Raw genomic sequence first — 6,127 nt, forward strand, 5'->3', positions numbered from 1 at the left:
AACCTGCAACAATATAGCAAAAAAAATTTTTTTCAATTTTTTAAAAAACATCTGGATTTTAGAGCACGACAAAGTTTAAGCACTGACTCGATTTGTCAACAAACAAATTGCTGTAACTAAATGTACTAAAATTTTCTGTCCTTTCAGAAACTTTTTTAATATTTGAGCTATCACTTATACTTTTTTAGATTTGCCCAAAAATCTGGACGGCTAATTCATTAACGGTTTTTTGTTAATAACAATTGTAATTTTCTTTTCCAAAAAAAATCCAAAAAACGCTTTTTTTTAGACGCCATTCCGGATCGTTTAATCCATCAACCATATTTTTAGGAGACCTTTAACTATTTTTTGCAGGTTTTTATCTTCTCGACTAGACTAATATGTGCAAATATTTGTTAAGGTTTTTTCCTATTCTGTTATCAAATAGTTTGAAAATATTTTCTAATTCTTCATTATATATATTCATTTATTACAATTATATAAGGAAATGAATCTCTGTTATTTTTAATTACAACTTTAACTCACGAATTATTTTTTAAACTTAGAAAATGGAAAAAAATCAATAATATTCAAATAAAACAAAAAATATATATATATATATATATATATATATGAGTGGGCACAATATAATGATAAAAAAGATACTTTCTTTAAGTTAGATAATCGATAATTAATATAGTAAACAAGTATATTAGTGGCCAAAACTTTAAACTATACAAAAAAAATGTTCAATTAAGCTTCTTAAAAGTTGCTTGTTGTAATGGTATTAAACATTTAAAAATGTTATTGGATATATTTGTTATTATGTTAAAAGTATTGTTGTCACGACATTCGACCCTCAGCCCAAATACCCGCGACAAAATACCTACTGATAAAAAAACTCTGATTAAACAAAACGATTCACTCAATGATGAATGTACATCTATATACTAGTGAAATCGAATCGTTTCTTTTAATCAGGGAATATTCGCCGTCAAAATACCTGTTGATATAAAATACTCGCAAATCCAAATACCTGTCGATAAAATATCTGCAACATTTTTGCATATATTACGTTTGTAAAAAAAGAAAATTCTGTCAAATAGTGTATGATGACATCGATCTTAAAAATATGAAAAATAATTTTGAAGTTAAACATCTTTTCTACTTAATATATAAATTCATAAGTTATTGATATTTACCCACCTATAATTAAGCAAATATACCAGCAATCCGCCGACATATACTTGCTGATAAATCTTGTTTCAAAGTCATTTGTCTAAAAATGGATTTTGTTTGTTATTAACAGATGCATGGGGCCCCGATTTAACACAATTACCAATAATGCTTATTACTCTTTAATCAAAATATATTAAAAATCGATTTTTCTTATTTTATTTGTTGTTTGACACATACAAGAGACGTGAGAGAAGGGTAACAGTACTATCCAAAACAAATATATTATTTTTCTAAATATTTTGTCAAGTCTCTAAAAATGAATCAGTGAAATTCACTTCGAATTAGTGAATATTCACTGGGAACCAGTTATAAGTATACCACTGGTTGAATTTTTGGTATACTTATAACTGCAGCAATAGTGACTATCCACTAATTCGCAGTAAATTTCTCTAATTCATTTTTAGAGGGAAGGGTATTTTGGTTTGAGGGTATTATGTCGCGGATATTTTGCCTGCGGGTTAAATATTACGCCACTAAAAGTTGTTATTTATTAATTGTCAATAACTATGTAAAGTCATTCCATAAATATTCAAAGATGTAATATGTATAAATTGTATCATAATTTTTGTCGTAAAAAAAATATATATTAGGGTGATTCATACTAGACCAACATTTTTTTTTTTCAAGTCCCACTTAAAAATCTTGTCGCATATGAAAAATAAAAAATTCTCACCAAATTTGAGCTTTTAATTCTTATTTTTAGAGGTCACTCAACAAACTTATAATTGTTCCATTTAAATAACTAGGGAAATTTTTTTTTTACATTCTTTGCTTTCGCAACCCGTCGAAGTATTTTTTTTTCGAAATATCTTGCTAGCGTTATCAGAGTAAACTATATTCGTTGCAAAAAAGTTAATTCAGTCGAGTCTGTAAGTTCAATACTTATCTTCATCATAATTAACGTCGCAAAATAGCATTTTTGTAGAAATTCGATTTTAATGCACTGAGATACGAAACTATTGGTAATAGACAAAATCTTTAAATGACAATTTTTTTTTTTTTAGATTGATTTTCAGAAAATTTAGCCTACTATAATAACATTAGCACGACATTTCGAAAAAATTCCTTGGCGAGCTGCAGAAGCAAAGAATGAAAAAAAAAAAAAAATCCCCATGTTATTTAAATGGGAAAACTTAAAAGGGAAAAAAAAAGTTCGTTGAACGATCTTTAAAAATCGGAATTAAAAGCTCAAATTTGGCCAGAATTTTTTATTTTTCATATGCGACAAGATTTTTGAGTAGAACTTAGAAAAAAAAATGTTGGTCTAGAATGAATTACCCTAAAACACATCTATATATGAAGGATTTTAGGTTAGCTGTGATTTTTTAAATAAAAATTGATTTAATAACTTGCGATAGCATTTTACTCCAACTTCGAGTAACCAAATATTTATTTTTAAAAAGTTGAAGTTTTTTAATATAATTAAAAATGAAAATCATTATTAAAAATTATTAAAAATTTTTAAACGCAGTTGTTATCTAATTTGAATAATATTTTTTGATAATCAGAGGTAATGAACAAAAGTTATACAGAAAAAAAAATAACAATTAATTTCAGTATAAAGTACGGTTTATTACGACAAAAGACTTTCGTCTATGAAATAAAAATGAATATTATAACAGTTATTAGAAAAAATTTATATAACAATATACTTCAACAAAGCAGCAAGTAAATAATGTGATGAAAATTTTTTTATGATTTGAAATAAATTTTTAAGTATTCTTAGCATATATAACTTAAATATTTTTTCTAATTTTTGTACCCTGTTTGTGGGTCTTGTAGTTGCTAATTGTTTTCCTGTCTGACTTAAAGTTTGTGTTATTTTGAACAGTCACAAAAAATTAATTGTAATTTAATTGAAACTATTGATAAGAATGAAATCGAGTGGATTTTTATTTTTCAGACTATTGTAGTAAAAAAATAAAAATTAATGATTCTTAGCAAAAAAATTTCAAAATAAGAAAACGAATTAAATTCGTTAACACGTATCACGTTACTGATGTTTGTAGTTTTTACTTTGTTCAAATACATAATTTGATAAAATTGATTGAAAAAGTTTGCTTGTAAAATTTGGATACTAACATATTTATACTGTAATTATGGTATTTTACAAAAAATATAATAAACTAAAGTAAATGAAGACCGGCTACTAGAATCACAGTTACAGGAAAGTTGTCTAATATATATATTATTTAACAAATAATAAAAAGAAAGCACATGTAATTTGATATTTTTAATGTATATATAACGTCCTAATTAATTATAAGTAATTATTAATTTAATAATATTAAATAATAAAAATTACTATGTTTGCTGAAAATAAAAGTTTTACAAATCGTAACTGAAATTTACATATATAAATAAAACTAAATAAATTTTTTTCATTTACTATCTTCAAAATATATGACTTGTTTTAATCAACACCCTTTTTTACAGCGTTTTTATAATAAAAATCTATACATCAGGGGCAACAGATTGATGGAAGAAGTGGTTAGGACAAAAGGGCTTATTAGTGGAGTGGCTTCTCTACTCGGTACGAAAAGATGTAAGTTCTTAGTGATGCAGGGATGTGTGTGTCTCTATAAAGGAAGAATAAAAAATAAAGAAAGCTAGGTCTAATAAAAAAAAAAAAACCTCTTGCGCTAGTTTATTTTCTGTTATCCATATAACAGCAGCATACAGGATATGTGCACGAGATTACGTTTGTCCTCTCGAACTCTCGCACGCGTACGGAAAGACATTCTGATTGTGAACATGTTGGAGGACACAAGAGAGAGCGGCTGGTGCTGGTGTAAGAGGAAAGAAGTAAAGAAGGGAATATAAAGGGGATATGAAGCATTGTATAAAAAAGAATTGGGCAGGAAGAACGTTTTTTGAAGAAGGGGGTTTGCAACCCGGGGGCTCATGGCTTTTCTGGTGGTTCAAGGAAAGGGAGAATATACAAACTAGTATCACTACCACCATCATCATTGCCATCACCATCACATCACTACACAACTATACTCTGCATCTTCACGTAACTTCTGTAATGCAGTAAGAGTAGTCTGGAGACTCTCCGTTTTGTACTTTGGCCCGAATTGAATGCTATAATAATAATAAAAAAAAAAAAATCGATATGCATGATTCACGCGAGCCTGAGTTCGTTGGGGAGCGGAAGAAGGGGGTTACAAGGGGGTAAAGAGGGGAAAGCGGACCACGCTACTTCTCCCCTTCGTGGTACGATAGACTCCTGTATTCAACCGTTTGATATACATACATATATATTTTTTTGTATGTATATTCCTGACCAAGGGGACCTTCAGAGAACAGCAGCACACGCGTAATTCTATACAGCAGCAGCAGCAGGAGGGGTATGTTCTCACCATGCTACCCCCTCGGTCACTCGATCAGTCGTGTCCTGGGTACGATCCAGTCATAAACTTCGCCTGCATTACATCTGATTATAGATTATTATTAATATATTAATTTTTATTAATGAATAATATTTATATAATTTATTAAAGTTTAAGAAGTGTTGTAAGTGACCTTGTTTATTATAAAATTCAAATATTACCGAACTACGCGCTTTTATGTCAACATTGTGCCGGAACGACGCTTAACTTTATCAAAAGTGGATTAACGGGTTGCTTTGTTTATTTTTATCAGAATTATATTATTCTTTATCTTAAATTTTTTTATAATAATAAAATAAATCATTGATACACTTAAAGTAGTATAGTAACTTTGTTGATGATTTTAACCACTAAATTCAAATATCAATTATCACTACAAAACTTACACAGAAAAATAAATGATACAATTGACAATAATGTTTTTGTTAATGCAAATGTGAAAAGAAAACAAAAATTTTTTTAAATGTAAATTCTAATGTAATGAAAGAAATATTAACTGAACCCGCGAGTATATCAGTATTGATTATATTTTACAATTTAGTTTGTTCGTACTTTTTTTTTTCTTTAACGATAGATATGAATTTCATTATTATGTGAATTAATAATAATTTATAGCAATATTTATAGTTTCAATAAATTGTTTGGAGTGTTAATTTAAAACCAAACGTAGATTGTAAATGAATTGAAGGCTGGGGATGAAAAAGTGAAGTGAGCGCAAAATACGTATTATATGTATAAAGGTGGTGGTAGTAAGAGATTTCGATGCAAGACCAAACGGCGTCGTGACGCTTGTTATTTTATAACTTTTTTTTTAAATCTTGATCTGGTTTTTTTATATTTTGTCGTATATTTAAGATTTTTTATTTAAAATATTAACTTACACGTGCAGTCTTTCGAGTGAACATTCTGTAACAAGGAAAAATAAAACGTGAAAACGATGCCGTGGCCTGTGGTCAACTGGCTCTCGTACCGAAATAAGATACGCCTGGGACCTAAATAATATATATATATATATAATAAATAAAATATTATTGTTTTGCAATAAATGTAGAACAAAAAATTATAATAACAAACATTTTTAATTGTTTTATATATTAAATTATTATTATCATAATTAAACAAAACAAAACAAAACAAAACAAATGAAATAAGAGACTAAAAGGCACAAGAAACAGAACGTAAACTTACTTCCGGTTATATTGCAAGTTTTGTAGATTATTAAAAAATGTGTGTAAGTAAGTGCATGCAAAAAAGCAAGGATAAAGAAATGAGACACCAGAGTAGATCCAATGTATTGTAATTTCATTGTATACTTTAAAATATATATATATATTGTATGATAAGGTTGATATAAAGGATAGTTATGAAAAACTAGTGTTAGATGGTGCGGGTGAAAAAGATAGAGAATAAGATGGAACCGGTAGGAGAACATGGCGACAGGGTAGGTGTAGTCTTACTTTGAACTGAGGTATGGGATTACCGTACTTATATTCAACTCTAATGCATATTAGGTTACC

The 6,127-nt window shown here is 28.1% G+C and overlaps 1 protein-coding gene across 1 annotated transcript in view; it reads left to right on the forward strand.

Annotated features, from left to right (window-relative positions):
- LOC130663852 (sorting nexin-13-like) overlaps positions 1 to 6,127 on the forward strand; it is a 39,263-nt gene that overhangs the window by 31,401 nt on the left and 1,735 nt on the right. The gene's annotated exons all lie outside the window — the stretch shown is intronic.

Source organism: Microplitis mediator, chromosome 2 (genome assembly GCF_029852145.1).
Source record: "Microplitis mediator isolate UGA2020A chromosome 2, iyMicMedi2.1, whole genome shotgun sequence".
NCBI classification, from domain to species: domain Eukaryota; kingdom Metazoa; phylum Arthropoda; class Insecta; order Hymenoptera; family Braconidae; genus Microplitis; species Microplitis mediator.